This window comes from Sciurus carolinensis (assembly GCF_902686445.1).
Source record: "Sciurus carolinensis chromosome 14 unlocalized genomic scaffold, mSciCar1.2 scaffold_114_arrow_ctg1, whole genome shotgun sequence".
Classification (NCBI taxonomy): domain Eukaryota; kingdom Metazoa; phylum Chordata; class Mammalia; order Rodentia; family Sciuridae; genus Sciurus; species Sciurus carolinensis.
Genome location: NW_025920106.1, coordinates 631,544 through 649,495, shown reverse-complemented (window position 1 = coordinate 649,495; position 17,952 = coordinate 631,544). Strand labels below are relative to the sequence as shown.

The following is a 17,952-nucleotide window of genomic DNA, read 5'->3' as shown; positions in this document are numbered from 1 at the left end:
ATGGGAAACACCACCAGTGACTGGGTGTCCGGGAAGAGTCATGGCGCCTAGGCTGCATGCATGAAGGGCAATGGCGGCCATGCCCTGGCAAGGAGTACAAGATCATGGTGGGGAGCACCAGCGACCCAGGCATCTTCAGCCTGCTGGACTCCAAGGTACTTGGCTCCGCACCCCCTACTGTGGCAGTGTATCTGCTGCTTGGCTTCCAGACTCCTCCTCCTTTCCTTGACTCCTTTTCATCACAATAAACTGGGTTAAGGGATTTTTTTTAAATTAAAGGGATATTACAGGGAGGGAGGCTTGATTGTAAATTCTTCTTGTGGTGCCGCCTCAATATAAGGCAGATGTGGATTTCTTGTTTTCGTGGTGGTTTGATCAAGCCTTGAGCCACATATTTAGGGCAGGGACCATAGACACCTCTCCCGCCCTCACCATCCTTGATTCTTCTAACAATTTATAGGTTGTAAGCTATGGTGGAATACTTGAGGGGGTAGATTGTTTGAGCTGCTGGTCCTAACTCAGTTGCTTATATTTTCCTTGAAATGGCTAAGTGAATTTTTTTTCCTGGAATTTTCTGTTTGGATTCTTTTTGTTCTTTTAGGAACTCTGCACTTTGGATCTGTTGTGCCCAAAGGCTCGAGACCCCACAAAGACCACCAAAGACCATGATCAATGCAAGCAACAAAGAGTCATTTATTAGCAAGCTCGAGCCTGGTCCTCTGCGTCCTTAACCAGTGACGCTGAGAGGCCCCGAGCCCTCATTAGCAGGGTTTTTATAATGAAAGGCAAGCAGTTTTACAGTGTTCTTTTAATTGGTTAACATTTGTACAGCTAAACATTAGTCCTCCTCTGGTTGGGTCCGGCCAATCTATTTGATTCTCATTGGGTCCTGCCAGAACTGAATGGTCCTAGTGGAAGAAGGGAGGAGGGAAGGGGTGAACTATGCAGGAGATGAGTTGGGGCTAAGCCCCGCTCCCATCCTTGATGGATAAGGTCTCCAGGCAGCTGCACATTCCTCAGACAAATATCTCTTAACAACCTTGGTGAGCACAGGGGCCCAGCAGTACTGTTTTTCCTTGAGACAGTTATCAGCACAGATACCACCCTGCTCTCAACATTCCCCCCTTTCCAAGAACATTTAGAGAGCCAATCTTGGGTCTCTATTGTTCTAATTCTTGATGCTTAATGGGCTGATATTGGGCCTTTATCACCATTAGCTGAACTGTATTTATTCTATCTTTAACAAAAGCAATTAACTTATTGATTATACAAGGTCCTATAGTTAAAGCTAGTAACAGCAATATTAGGGGTCCCACTGTAGTGGACACCAGAGTAGTTAACCAAGGGGAAAAATTGAACCAGGATTCAAACCAGCTCTGACTAGCTTCCCATTCTTTCTTTCTGTTTGTTAGTCCTTCTCTGACTTTTGCCATGGATTACCTCACTACTCCAGAAGGATTAGCATAAAACCAACATTCTTCTCTCAGAGCTGCACATAGACCTCCTTGCTTACAGTCTTTAAAGGCAGGTAAATTTGGTAATTAATGAGCTCCAGAGATCCTTGACATTTCATTCTTCCAGGGGCAGTCTCCAACTTCCAAAGGCTTCATGGCTTCATTTCCTGGAATTTACTGGATCCCCTATTTCTACACTAACTACCTGTCCTTAATTCTGGCTTCATTCCCCCCTTTAGCTTTAGGAACTCCTAACTGCTGTAAGGAAAAGAAAGGGGGCATCGATCTTTCTGACTGCTTTGAAGCTGAAAGGGGGCAGCGAGGGGCAAGCAGTTTGGAGTTCCTTTTTTTAAAAATCAGGTCAATCGAGGGGTCCAAGGCAGAGTCTGGTTGGGGAAAAGGAGGTTGTAAACTCATCTGGGGGTGGGTGCTTCTATGATAGAAGAACAAAAAGACATGAGTACTGAAATGAGATTAGTACAAAGTAAATGTTGCAGCATCTGAAACATGCCACTGAGTATAATGAAAATGACAGAAGTCAATCTCTCACCAGGAGGTGGAAGAACTGAGAAATTGTTCCCATAACTAGGCCTAGCAAAGACTGGAGAGGACAAGGCCTTTATTTGGGGACTTTAACATTGTCCAGGTTATCAGGAATGGAAACACAATATTTAACTCTTAATGTCATTGAGGTCCCCAGAAAATATAGTTAGGCTACTTAATGTCATCTTATTTTTGTAAAATATCCCTTTATTGGTATAACCTGTGTTTAGTAGAGATCTCTATACTTCTGTTACTTAGGGATAGATAATCATACGAGCAAACATAGATAAAGCCTACCTGTGACTGTTGGCCTTAAACTGACTAAAATCTTCTGACTCTGGCAGTTTCCCTTGATAGTTATCAGGCACATTTGCCTAAGAATCTTTCTTTTGTAGCTTCCACTCTTAATTTTAGTGGGTTAACACAAGTGTACATCTTAAGTTACTTTTAACTATTATTTCTTTTAAATGCCCAAGAATGGCTATATTTTTGTTTTAACTGTTTTGCTGGGTGTCCAAGACCAAGCTGGTCAAATTGACCTGGTTCCTGTCTTGTTAAAGAGCCAGCTGAGTTTCCACAGGGGCCACTCATAGAGAACTTAAGAGCAGCTTCTTAGCTCCATTAGTGCCATTGGTTAGGCAGGGTCTTCTCGATGAGGTAGCTTTCCTTGAAAGCATTAGGGGTGTCTCCCTTTTTCCATGACCCTCCTCTGCATCAGATGCACTGAGCAATTCTCATCCTCTAGTCTCAAAAATCTCCTTGATCAGGAGGTTGTGTGACCCAGATTTGCGGCGCTCCTTAGAGAAGTCCTCTTATTCCCTGGGTTCAGGCTGACTTTGAGGGCAAGATACTGTTTTTTTCTTGGCCTCTGTATTTAATTCCAATTTCTAAGTTTGATCTTAATCATCCAGCAAGCCAGTCTCACCAGTCATACAGTAAGAGTACTGGGCTTTAACTTTAATATCCATAACTTTACCATCATTAACCCTTTTATTAAAGTACTACCACATACTATCTGTTTTGAAGGTGATGACCTATTATCACAAGTTACCTAGGTTGTATGTTCTGGAAGCAGCTCCTTCTGCAAAACAGTAACAGGCAACCATTTTACAAAATGAAATTAGCAAGAGTAAAAACATATTTAGCTTGTATAATAGTTATCTTGAATTTTGGCTGAGTTATACATTATATACCCTGTTTGAGATCACAGTAATCTTTACAACAAACATCAAATTTTTGAGCACAACTTTAAATGAGTTAAAGTCTGGCTTACTTTGGAGTCATTCTAACATGTAGCAAGGTGAGGCAGAGACTTATCTCAGGTAAGGCAGGGCTCTTCACAAGTCTTAAGTAAAATGTTCTAATCCTAAAACTAATTTTTGCCCCTTTTGCCATGACCAGCATGACCAAATTTTTAAGTTCAGTGAGGGTCAAAGGAGTATTAGAAAATAAAGGTTCATAAACACAGATTTTGAAGATTAAGCTGAGATCAGATGGAGCTCTGTTCTCTGATGGAAATGCAGATCTAAAGAGTTATGTTAGCAACATTTATACATGTCTTATTATTAGGTTAAAGACTATGTAAGCATTATTCTTTGTTTTCAGGAGAGTTACAGAGACTAGACCATCTACATAACTTTTTCCCACAACTGCAAAGTACAATGTTAGGAACTCCGTGTAACTCTCAAAGAAGTCCACTGTCCAAAGTTACTGTAAGGTGGGCAGGAACTAGAGAAGGGAACTGATGAACACTGGTTATCTAGCAAAACAATGTCTTTCTGCCCAAGAGCTGTGTGCCTGAGATCAATGTAAGAACTGATAGAACTCCTGTACAGAGCCTCCCCAGGGAGGCTACTGCCACAGCAGTTAGGCATCTTGTGCTCCTACACAGGAACACTCCCAGGCACCAGGCATGCTACAGTCATGAAGTCAGGGACCCCAATCTCAGTCATTGTTGTCCCATTTTTGCTATTGTGCATTGTACTCTTTCTTAAATGTCATTTTAAGAAGTTTACATATATTGATTTCTGAGTCCATATGAACATTAGTTAACACAGTCTAACATTATATCCAGAACAGGAATCAATCAAAGAAAGGCTGAGAGAACTTTTAACTTTTCTTTTGTGTAGCAAAATGCTTTCACCTTCTACAATATGAACCTTTAAACAAATCAGGCTGTCACTAACTCTTAGATATATATTTACATTTAAATTTTTATCTCAGTGAAATAAGTAACCAATTTTACATATACCTTATTGATAATACATCCCATAATAGAACATTAAATGATAGAAATAAATCACCAATAAAATGTACTCTTTAAGTTTAATATTACCAGTACAGACAAGTTTATTCTGGAGAATAGCAGCTTGACAAATTTCCTGCTTTACAAACTTGTATACCTGGAAAATATAAATACATTTAATATACAAGGAGTGACCATTTCACAATTACCTTGACACTTTAATCTTACTAAATTCAGTTTTTAAAGAAAAATTTAGACTCTGTAACATAGTACAATACTCTTAACAGTTGTTTAACCATAATTGTATAAACCCCAATTTTTAATACTAATTGTTTTAAAGAATAAAACTTAATAGACACAAAATTAAGAGTAAATTAGTGTTTCTAAGAAATCCTTATTATTTTACCATGTCATTTTACCATATAGATTAAACTTTGGCTTATATCAGAACATTAGTATTTCACCTTAGGAAAAACCTTAAATAGCTTTAGCTGTCTCACATACACACAACCAACTTAGTTACACACAGACTTGTTGAAACTTGCCCTTTACTTACACACAGACTTTCTTAGCACTTACTTAGACCCTCATGTATTCTATCACACAGGCACTTTCTTACCCAGAAACATTTTCTTTTCCTTTTTATTAAATATATTTCCAAACCCAGGACCTTTTATTTTCTCTTTCCTATCTGTTGACCCCTTTTTGTCCACATTCTGAAACAACTCTTATGAAGTTTTTGAATTTAGACAAATTACTCCGATTTAACAAGATAAAATACTTTGTGGTTTATAGTACTCTAACTGAAACACAGTGAAAGGGGAGATGGTAACTCTAAATCCAAATCTAAGAGCTCCTTGGAGCTTTGCAGAACTGGAGGGGGAGCAGGGGGAAGTGGTAAGGGAGCAGATGGAACACTCTTCCTCCGAGTTGAGGTTTTATCTGTTAGAACATAACTCTTAATAACCTTGTTTTTAGTAATGACACAAAGCAATTTTAAACCCTTTTTAATTTACCAACCTATGAAAACACCAATAATGTTTAAGTATGTTACCCCATGTAATTTAAGGAGTTAAAAGTACTTGATGCTATTTAACAATGAGCATTTTAACTTTGCAAATTAATCAGATGTCACCAACAAACACATTTGAGTAATCCCATACATGTTAACTCTAATTCACTTATTCTGTAAAAACCAAGATATCAGACAAGTGTCCTGAACAGTATTTGCTGTCTCTTTCCTGTTGAAGAAAAGTCCTAGAAACAATTGATATTAAACATTGTTTAACATCAACATTCCATTAGTTTGACCACCTAGAGACTTGTGAGTTATTTCTAAAGACATTTTACTTTTATTAGTTTACCCAATTTAAATTGAACCCTTTTAAATCATGTGAATAAAAGTATTTGGATCCATTTTTAAATTTTAATTTTAGGAGCACTCAGTTTTGATACAGACAAAACATGACATTAGCACGACATACAAATAATACAAAATCAAAGGCCTTGTAACTTTATAGGTGAATCTCCATTGCAATGTAACAGATGTTCAAAAACTCTAGTTGAATAAAAATAGAACTGATCAAAAAAATAATTAACCTAGGTATGCAGGATCAAAATTATGAGCTCAAAAATACAGCATTATAGAAAAAACAAAACAAAACAAGAATCCTAGAGAATGAGTTAGTTCTGTGTAGCAGCCCAGGAGTTTAAAATGTACACCTTTTTTTTTTTCTTTTCTTCAGGTCACCCCCCTTTCCTGCTGAGACTGCTGCAGTTTACATTCCAACGCAGGCTTTAGCAAGGCCAGGCAGGGGGGAGGGAGGGATCACTTAGAGCTTTTTAACCCTTTTTCTTCCTGGTTGAGAAATCAGGTTAGGTTTGAATGCAGAAAATCACAAAACATTATTTCTTACTACTTTAGAGGAATGGAGCTGCTGATCTCTCTGCCTAGGGGGTTGGAGTAAACAAATCTCTCAGGAACAAGGAGAAGGACTGTAAAGTACCCTGCAATGAGTATCCCTAAGCCTAAGATAGAATTAACACAATGAAGAATTTAATAGAAGGCAAGAGTAAAGACCATATAGTACAATACACAAACAGACAGACACGTAGCGCGCTAAATCAATGCCCAAATGGGACAAAGAGTTATCCAGATGCAACAAAGTCACCCAATTGCAGCACAGAAGCTGCCCAATGTGAGAGTCACCCAAATGCGACAGAGTCGCCCAGATGCAGCACAGAAGCTGCCCAGATGTGAGAGTCACCAGATGCCACAGAGTCGCCCAAATGCAGCACAGAAGCTTCCCAGATGCAGCACAGAAGCTTCCCAGATGTGAGAGTCACCAGATGCGACAAGTCACCCGAATTCAGCACAGAAGCTGCCCAGATGCAGCACAGAAGCTTCCCAGGTGTGACAGAGTCACCAGATGTGACAAGGTCACCCAACGGGTCAAGGGGACATCTCCTGAGACCCTGCTGGGGTCCTATAGTGCATCTGCCAGGACTATGCCAGCCCAGAACCAGAATCTGCAGGCAATCCAGACCAGAAAACACATGGCAATGCCTTACTCACTGGCCGAAGGTTTCACTTATGACTCTATGATCAGGTGTCTGGGTGGGCTTGGGGCATCCCGGACAAGCCCCCATATGTTGTACCCAAAGGCTCGAGACCCCACAAAGACCACCAAAGACCATGATCAATGCAAGCAACAAAGAGTCATTTATTAGCAAGCTTGAGCCTGGTCCTCTGCGTCCTTAACCAGTGACGCTAAGAGAGGCCCCGAGCCCTCATTAGCAGGGTTTTTATAATGAAAGGCAAGCAGTTTTACAGTGTACTTTTAATTGGTTAACATTTGTACAGCTAAACATTAGTCCTCCTCTGGTTGGGTCCGGCCAATCTATTTGATTCTCATTGGGTCCTGCCAGAACTGAACGGTCCTAGTGGAAGAAGGGAGGAGGGAAGGGGTGAACTATGCAGGAGATGAGTCGGGGCTAAGTCCCGCTCCCATCCTTGATGGATAAGGTCTCCAGGCAGCTGCACATTCCTCAGACAAATATCTCTTAACAACCTTGGTGAGCACAGGGGCCCAGCAGTACTGTTTTTCCTTGAGACAGTTATCAGCACAGATACCACCCTGCTCTCAACAGATCCTTCTCCCCTTTGGCATGGTTGTGAGCACCCACCACTTGTTAACTAGAATACTTGTGCTTAGACTTGGAGATCAATAAAGGGCATCATTTAATTGACTATTCAATTTTTGTCCTATATTTTGTAGTTGAGGTGACTGTGCTTCCAGGCCAGCTTCTCAAGTGGTAGAGCCAGTGATTCCCAGATAGCTCCACTAAACAGTAGTTCTTCAAAATTTTTCCTTAACTTAAAAGCAATAATTCATTGCTTCCCTGAAAACCTTGCTTTCAATTGAAGGAGTTACAGGAAGAGGTAAATTGTGTTCCCCCCTAACAGAAAAAGCAGATGGAGCTGACAGCAATGTGATTACCATCCTAATGTTTCTAATAACTTAGAAGTGTCAGCACAAATACATTTAATTCTTTCTGGTAGGTCGTTCAGGGATAAAATAGAAAAATGGAAGGATTGAGGCAATTGGGAGATACGTTTGAGGATTTAGAGAGAAATTAGTTTTATTTCCATAGCAGTAGTACATGGAATTTGGATGCTATGTTTTATTTCTTTTTGGATCCCAATTGAGAACATCACCATAGAGGGAGAAATAAGAGTGGTTGAAAGGGGCATTTCATGGAAATTTTTCTCCATTCCTTTCTTTCTTCTTCCAATTCAGAACTTCTTCCTCAGCATGTGGTCTGTCTACCCAGCCATCTGTATTTACTTCTTTAAAGATTTCCCAAGGTGATCGAACTCATTGTATTTTTACCCCTTTTCCTACATCAATGACACAGGATTTAAGTACATTGTATTTGTCAAACCATGACTGAAGTCATTGGTGTCCTGAATTTAAGCCAAATTGTTCTGTGTGAATTGGGGCCTATTCTGGATCATTGTTTCCCTCACTCCAATCTTGCCATTTGGAAAACAAGAATATCGTTCATATAATTCTTTTGGTCCCACCCAAATCTAAGGGTTGACTGACCCTTTTCTTCCCTCCAAATTTTACTAAAGCCTCTTCAAACTGTAATTTTAATTGTTGTTTTTTCTCTTTTATCAATGGTTCTGCTGTTTTACTTAATCAACCTTTTTTTCTAGTCAGCTGCATTCGAATCCTACCACAGAAATGTCATGTCATAAGTGGAAGGTCTTTGCTCCAAATGTTGGAGCATTAATAGTTTGTGACTTTCAGATTCTAAATGAAAAATCCTAAGTTGTAAAATAATTGATAGAAACAGTGGCAGTGGGGCCTCCATTGGATGCCAGTCTTTTTCAGCAGACTAATTCAATGGTTCTCAATCTTATTTATGTATTGGAATCACCTGAGATTTGTTTAAATACTTTGTGGAAAATTTGAATCATTTACAAAGTAGGGAGAACAGTATAATGAACTCTGTGTACCTCTCACCAAGTTTAGAGATTGATCAAAGCAGGAATGAATGTATATCATCCATACCCTAATCTACTATTCCTCCACCAGTTTTTTTGAAGCAAATTCCATGTTATAACAAATTATGATGTACCTCAAAAGATGAGGGTTTTTTTTCTCTCTTTTAACATAATCACAGTCTTATCTGGGATGATTTTAAAAATAGATTCCCAGATCCTGTGTGTGAATCAGAATCTTAGTTATTCTTAGGCATATGCAAAAATTTCTGTCTAATGCAGCCAGTCAGACAGAATGCATTGCTTTTGGAATATGGATACTAGGTTTTCTCTTATGCTAATTACTTGTAATATTTATAAAAGCCTCTTCAGATTTCTTTTTCCAGATTTTTTTCTTTCTTTTAGCTAATTAAGTAATTAATCTGTGATTCTGGGGCTGGAACCCAAGGTCTTCTTGTCTTCTAGGCAAGTGCTCTACCACCAACCTACATCCCCAGACCTTGAATTTTATTTTAGATTATGTGCCTGGTTTCTTAGACTGTAGTTTTGAGGAATAGAAAGAGATAGTACAGAAAGTAAACTTTTCTATTTCCCACCACCATCACACACACAAAAATTCTAAGTAAATAAGCTAGTCTTTTTTTTTAATGCACTTTATTTTGTTTGGTAATATCTTTACTTAACAGTGTAAAATTCTTTTTACCTGTTACCAGTTTAAGGCAGGGCTTAGCAATTATTTTCTGTAAGGGACCACATAGTAAATAATTTAGACTATGTGGATAATACAATCTTTCACAACTGCTTCCATGGTGATGTGAAAACACTGTAGATAATAGGCATACAAATGAGTGTAGCTATTTTTCAGTAAAAACCTTATAAAAGCACCTGGCTTACTGGCTGCAGTTTACCAACTACTGGTCTAAAGGGATGGTAATAAAAAAAATCTAAGAAGTTAATATTTTTAAAAATCCTGCAAACTTTATTTGATTATATAATTGTTTTTGTAAAAGGAAAATGCTTTTATTGTCTTTTGCTGTTTGAGGGGCCAAAATTTGCATTCCTATACCTCAAATAGAATAAACCTGTCATAAGTGAGCAAGTCTAATTTCATAACCACTTTTTTGTTCTAGGACTGCCTCTCACTAGCCAGGCCAAGTCCTCTACCACTAAGCTACATTCCCACCCACTATTTCTCTATTTTATAAAATCAATGATCTTGTTTTTTATTTTAATTAATTAACTGATTAATCTGTGGTTCTGGGGTTTGAACCCAGGGCCTCGCATAGGCTAGGCAAGTGCTCTGACACTGAGCTACTTCCCCAGACCTTTAATATTAAATTTTTAATGTCCCTTCTTTGTGCAACTTATTAGCTAAAATAGAGTTTTATAATTTTTTTATGAAGTTTGGTATATGTAACTTTCTTTACAGTTGATAATTGAGGGCTGTTTATAGTTGCTTGTGAAAAATATATATCTGACTTAATTTTTAAAAATATAGCCATCTTATGTTTTTATTATTTTCTCTCTCATAAGAAGTACTCAGAAGCATGTTATAATTGCCTGCCTATGAATTAAACTGACAGTAGGGAGAAGTTTTATTTTTCTTTTCTTTTCTTTTCTTTTTAAAGGTCAATCTTGAGGCTCTAAAAGGGTAAGTAATGTATGCAAAATCAAAAGTTAGACTATGATTTATGCAACACTTGATCATAAGCCATTTGACCATTTTGGGTTCAAGATGATTTCTTTTTCTATGGCTTGTAAAAATCTGATTTATTCTAATTTTAAGGCTTATTTCCTTAGCTGAAGTTTAGCACCCCTCTCTACTCTAAGAAGGAGAATGATATTTTTAAGAATTCTTGGGTCACAATTTATTCTAGGGATAACCTACTCCTTATTACAGCTCCCTGATGAAAAAGAGTTTGTATCATGGCAGCAGGATTTGGATGACTCCATAAAGCCCACCCAGCAGGCCCACCCTACTGTTATCTGCTGGTCTGAAGGAGGCAAGGAGGTCTTCATTTCTGGGTCTTTCAACAACTGAAGCACCAAGATTCTACTGATTAAGAGGTGAAGGTAAGTGTTTTGGTTGAGATTGAGGGGTCCAGGAATACAGCCTGACCTGTTATCCTTTCTAATAAGAGTAAACAGGCTGGACTTCCCATCTCCACCCACTAGAACCTTTCTTTGGAATATGTCCTATTCTGTGACCACTTAGTATCTATGGCATTGGTTTTTAACCTCATTGTGTATCAGATGCTTTACCACTTAGAATATCATTACCTCAAGGGAATTTATAATATCTTTGTGAGTGTACACTTTAGGATTGTGTTTCACAGGTCTTTTCTATGCTTGGAGGAAGCCTGTAACTGACAGAATCTGTTGCTGTGACTTCTGCACTAAAGCAAAATGCACCGTAAAATTCAAGGTGGTAGTGTTTTGTAGTACTTGCAGAGCAATGATGAATTAACTGACTACAAGAATGGCCCAGATAACCAGATAGGTCATTTTACAGTAATGGTTCACCAAAATATGGAAAGTACATTAAGAACTCCTATATGCCAGATCTGTTAAGGTACTTATATTTTTGAGGGATCTGTTCTGCTGGAGCAAAATATTTATACCAAGATGAACCATTTTGGTAGATCATTGACTATTTTTTTCTAGGCATTGGCTTAAGAACCAAAGTTGTTGGAAGGGTTGGAAAAATATGTCCAAGATGATATAGATAAAGAGATTGGATGAATACTTTATTTTTTACACAAGGGACACAGTAGCTTAGGGATATAGGAATTCATTGTTATAATACTATAATTACCACTTGGTTTTCTATATTCTGTCTTCTTAAAGGAACTTGACTGACCTTATGTTTTCTTCTACAGCCATAATGACTTCATTGCCATCTCGGATCTCCCTGTGGGGAGAGAAACAATACAAGATTTTTGTGGTTGGACAGTGGGTTCATGATCCATCAGAGGTAAGGCTTTGATTTCCAAAGGTCACCATGACTTAGCAGCCTTATTTTAACTATGATTGCTCTCTGAATTGATGGTAGCAGTTCCCTTACCCTAAAGGATTCCTCTTGATAAAAGATGGAGATGCTGAGTGTGATCATTTATAACTGTTAGTAGATGCAGAGAGGATGGGTGGAAGAGAGGGATTTGAAAAGGAAATTCAAGAATTTTTCCTCTTATTGTTTCAGCCTATGGTTACCAGTCCACTTGGCATGATTAGCAATTTGACCCATGTCAAGAAATCTGATTTTGAGGTGTTTGATTCTTTAAAACTAGATTCTATTGAAAGATCTGAGACATCTTGTCAAGGGAATTTTATAATATTTTCTCTCTTTTGCCTTGTCTTTCTTGTAACCCAGAAGTGGTTTTTAAATTCCCTTCTTGAAAGTAATCTTTTAATTTTGTTTTTTATTTCCATTTCTTCTCAGGAATCTTCTGAATCCTTTATATATGTGCCCATATTTCTTATGTAAACATTTAGATCCTATTCTTTATACCAAAAACTCTCAGTCTAGTGTACTCTAACTTTTTAACCAAGTATCTACAGTAAGACATTTATTTTGCATTCCAGCCCAATACACACATAACAGATATACAGAAGTGTAATATATGGTATAATGTTTGTCTTTATTCTCTGTGATGTATTCTTTTCTGTTTTTTAAAAGTATTTATTTATTTATTTATTTAGGTTCTGAAATTAAACTCAGAGACCCTCTACCAGCTGAGCCATAACCACAATCCCTTTTATTTTGAAACAGGGTCTCACTAAATTGCTGTGACTGGCCTTCAACTTGATATCTTCCTGCCTCAGCCTTTTGGGTCACTGGGATTACAGGCTTATGCCACAGCATGTGGCTGCTATTGGATTTTTACAGTCCACTTGTGGACTATAGTCTATTGTTTGAACACTCTTTCTAGTAATATTTCAAGTTTTCCATTGACCTTTGGTGGTATCACCCAGGAAAGACTAGATGTGACTGGTTTGCCTTACTAAGCTGCCTCAGCTTAATCTGCCAGTTTGATAAATCGGTTGGCAGTTCTGTAGTTTTATGAGACCCTACAAGTAGAGTAGTCATTGGGGAAAAGTAGCTTTAAAAACAACCACACACAAAATATCAGGCAATTCTTTTGCATATAAACAAAATTTTGTAAATTTTTGATTTAAAAAATTCCCTGTAATGGGAAAAGATCTCTATATACTTTTCATTCTTTTTCTCTTTTTTTCTTGCAGTGCTGAAGGTTGAACCCAGGGTCTTGTGCTTGCAAGGCCACTTTACCAGCTGAGCTATATCCTCAGCCCCTTTCATTTCCTATAATATTATTTTTTCCAAGACCTTCATCTCTACTTAATTTACTATGTCAGTAATGCAAATATTCTCCAAATCATATTCATAATTACTGTTTTGCTACTTTACAGTAAGAGTCATGCCTGTCTAAGGAAATGTGTGCTGTATTTACACTGAGTATTCTTCTCGCTTTGAGTTCAAAACCCGCCTCTGCTACAAAGTAGTTTTACCACTGTGGACAAGGCCCTCAAACCTTTTGGTTCTGTATTCCATAACAGTAAAATCAGGGGTTGGACTCAGTGTTTCTCAGCAATCACAAGTCCTGAAGTGGAGCATATTAATAATCACAGGGCATAAGGGTGACATGTTGTTTGTAAAACTGCATAGTATAATAATTATTTAGAAAATTTTGGATAATAATGTTTTCATTATATAAGCTCTGAAAGTTAATCTAGAAATTGTCTTTGACTGGTGGGCAGAGATTTAAAAGGGTTTAAAGACACCAAATTAAATTATGAGACCACTGTTAACTATATTTTTGTTTGTTTGTTTGTTTGTTTTTTGTGGTGCTGGGGATCAAACCCAGGACCTTGTGCTTGCAAGGCAAGCACTCTACCGACTGAGCTATCTCCCCAGCCCACTATATTTTTGCATTATTTGATTCTGACAAAGCAATCAATGAATAATAGTCAATCATATCTATACATAGAAAAGACCAGCATACTTTTGATATTTCTCACTTCCCTCTTTCACCTAATTTCCCAATCCATTCTGGTAAGCCTTAGAATACATTTTTATTAGGTTTTAGTTTGCACTAAGTTTAGTGTAGCCAGATACTTAACCAATTTGTATTTTTTTGAATGATGATTATGATAAGGAAATTAAAAAAAAAAAAAAAACTATTCTGTGTACTTCCCAGCAGTGTTTTGTGAATTACATGACATAATAACTGGAGGTGCTTTGGAAAGTTTTTAAGATATTATAAAATATCACTGTTATTATTAATTTTGCTTTTTCTTCATATATGTTTAACTGAAATCAGTTTTTTAAATGAACTATTATAATATTCCACTGGAGACTATAAAACTTTTTTAAATCTTTAAACAAAATCAGTTTTCTTTATTGTTAAAATTTTCCTTCTAGGATGCATTCTTTTTTTCCATTTTTGAAGTATAATTTACATTCTATCAAATTCATCCTTTTAAATTGTATGGTTTTATAAGTTTTAGTATATTCAGAGTTGCATTACATTACCAGTAGTTCCAGAGCAATTTTTTCATCCCCAGAAGAAACCCTGTACCCATTTGCACTCACTTTCCATTTCTTCCTCTCTCATACTACTATCAACCACAAGTCCACTTTCTGTCTTTATGGATTTGTTTATTCATGGTATTTTTTGTGAGACTCTTTCACTTAGCTTAATGTTTTCAGGGTTCATTCATATTGAAACATGAATCTATTTATGACACAATATTATTCCATTGTACAGTCATACCATTTTGTTCATGTTATTGATAGACATTGTTTCTGTTTTTTTGGTATTATAAACATTAACATGAGTTTTCATGTGGGCACATATATCTTGGATATATACCTGGAAATGTAATTGTTGGGTCATGTGGTAACTTTCTGTTTAACTCTTTGAAGTGACTATGCTATTGTAGATTACCACTGGCAATGGGACTACTGTAGTTTGACAGTTCCAACTTCTCCATCTTTGCCAGTATTCATTAGTTTGTCACTTTAATTATAGCCATTCTAGTGAGTATGAAATGGCATCTTATTGTGGTTTTGATTTGCATTTCCCTAATGACTATTACATAGCTCTTGTTCTTATTGCTGCAGTCATTGTAGTATCAGAAATCATAGAATTTGTAACCTTGTTATGTGTTGCTTGGGTGGGGGGAAAAATGAAATCTAATTTGTTCACATTGTTTGAAAGTTTGCAAGACCTCTTCACATTCATTATCTCTTTAGTTTCCTCAATAACATTGGAAATAGGGCAAGGATTCTTTTTATTTTTATGGATGAGGAAATTGTGGTAAAGGCATTTTTCAAAGTTGTAAAGCTGATAAATAGGGTAGCTCTTTCCTTAACTCAAGTCTATGACCCCTCTCCTCTTCAAGGAATCTTTTTGCCATGTTAGGAAAAATTTTCCTTGCACTACTTGACACTTGTAGACCCATTTGGTTAAAAGTTATGATCCATGACTTCTATATTTAATATTAGTGACCATGTATTTTTCTATGCATTGTCCTAATTTTTGTACTTTTTCTCATGTTTGTGGAAATATCTTTTAGATATTTCCAGCTCACCCCCTGGGCATAATGGTCAAGAGATATATGTATTTTGATCTGAAGAGAGAATCAAATCCCCACCCATCCTTCCTCCTCTCCTATTCCAAGTTATTCTTAACAAGGACACTAATACTTCTGTAAGTATTCTGAGAATATTGCTGGAGGATCTGGGAAACTGTAGGATTAATTTGACCAAAATTAAGTAATTCTAGAGATTGGGATTACTATAAAGGTATATTGAGATTATAAATCATATACATAGGAATAGCACTATAGACTCCTTTTATCAAGGCTGGTTTGTTAACTTATTCAGGAAATAAAATCAAAGCTTATAGTTGTCTCTGTTCCTGAAAATAACCAGGACCACAGTGTATTCTAGAACCAATTTCTGAGATTTCTATTCCAACATGAGATAAGGAATACTTATAATTTGGGGATATGCAAAAGAGTTACAATGTTTGCTTGCATAAAATTGACTTCTGTATTTATTCTCATTGATTCTCACTAAGATTACTTTTACCATTTAATGCAAATCTTCCATAGTTGTTGTAGGTAATATTTTTGTTTTAGCTCTATTAAAATTATCAGATCTTGAAGCTTAGGGTTTCTGCCATAAACTGAGAATTTTCCAAATTTTCTGTAATAAGAATGTATTATTGTTACATACTGGAGTAGATACACTATTGAAAGGAGATAAAGATAAGGTGTTCTTAACAATCCCAGAAAGCTCTGAGAAAGAGTAAGCTGATGGTTTGTCCATACAACTAATGTAATTATTTTTAATTTTTTTGTATCTTAGTGTGATCCAACCATACTTCCTGAGCCCACCCATGTTATGCTGAACCATCTCTATGCATTATCTATTAAGGCAAGTGGTGTCCTTGGTTCTTTACATCTCAGCTATATCAAAGGCTAAGAGAAACTTGTTATGCAGTGGTTACTTGCTCAGCTACTTCATTTTACCTGAAGGTGACAATAATGGTTAAGAAGAACTTATTTTTTAGCCAGTGGATCATTTGTTTTTAATTTCATTCTCTGTGTCTATGTTCTAGCTAACTGACTTGTCCAGTGATTGAATGGTCTATTTTATTTCCCAATTTCTTTTTGGGTGGCTAGAACATTTATGCCACCTACTTATTTGAGTTCATAGCAGTAAGACATCATTTGCAGAAAGTCAGGTTTAGCTTCTAGTTCAAAGAATACTTGAATGTGATAGTAAGACTTCTTTCTCCCATTTTAAGTGTGGAATTGAGCTACTTTTGGGTGCCATTATTGTATATACCCCAATGCTTTCTTCTGTCCTATACAAAAGGTAAAGGAGAAATGTGACCAGACTTGCCCTGTCCCCTCTAGCTCTAGAGTCCTCCTTGCTTTCTCTGCTATTTTAGATTCTGGGATGAAAATTTCTGTTCTGTTCTATCTTGTCATGTCTGGAGTTAGACTGTTAGAATAAACTTATAAAACTCTGTGATTGTCAAACTAAGCTAATCATGATCACAATGACCTGGGAAACTTTATGAGCATACAGATTCAGTGGCTCCATCTCCAAAGATTTCAAATAAGAGCATCGAGATCCAGGCTCATCCCCAACACTTTTGTGTTATTTTCATTTTGAAACAGGGTCTCACTAAGTTTCTGAGGCTGTCTTTGAACTTGTGATCCTCCTTTCTCAGCCTCCCAAGTCACTGAGATTATTGCCATGCACCACCATGCATGGCACACTGCTTTTATTTCTTAGATGTGTGTAGATAGCTTAGGGATATCGTTGGTAGAGTGACTGTAATAGATTATATAGTTATATAGAAAATTTAGAAAATATATTTTTGTATTTAACTTTTGTAATTACCTTGTGACCTATTTTTCTAACCCCAGTTTTAGAGATAAACTAAGGCTCAGAGAAGGTCAAATTTCTAGCAATTAATAGAAAGGGCTGAGGTTCAGTCTCCTTATCCTAATTCCCTATTATATCCTTTGTGTCATCATGCCAGGTATACCAAATAGGTCTTTCTTTGACCTGCTTCTCATTTTTACAAAATTTTTGCTGGGATTATTTGTGCTGGTGTGTTTTCCTAGGGCATGTAAATGCTAGGCATGTGCTGAGCTCCACCTCAGCATTTTTATTTAATTTTGAGACAGGATCTTGCTAAGTTGTCCAGGCTGAGCTTGAACTTGCCTTAGTCTCCTGAGTAACTAGTATTACAGGCATACACCACCATACCCACTGAAGTTGAATTTTTACCCACCTTCTATCATATTTAGGTTATGTGTCAGCATACTCTGGTGAAAGTGTTAACCTGAGATGCATTTATTATGGATAATACAGTATGGGGGGAAGGTAGGAAAATATATTGGTTTCTAAATTAGATTGACTTGGGTTCTTTGGCTACGGAAAAAGATGACACCATGATTCCATTTAGGCCAAACTTGAATTGGCTTGTGCTTTCTAAAGCATCTTTTTCTAATCTACTTGACTTGTGGCCTTTTATTTTATCCCTTCTACACCCACCCCACTCTCCTGCAGTGACAAGGACTAATGACCGAGGTGGTTCAGGGACATCCTGAATCTCTCTTCCTCTTTTTCTCTGGCCTCTGTGGTAACCATCCAG

General features: G+C 37.1%; 1 pseudogene; it reads left to right on the top strand.

Annotated features, from left to right (window-relative positions):
- LOC124973249 (5'-AMP-activated protein kinase subunit beta-2-like) lies at nt 1–16,262 on the top strand (annotated as a pseudogene).
- Nucleotides 16,263–17,952: the final 1,690 nt, after the last annotated feature.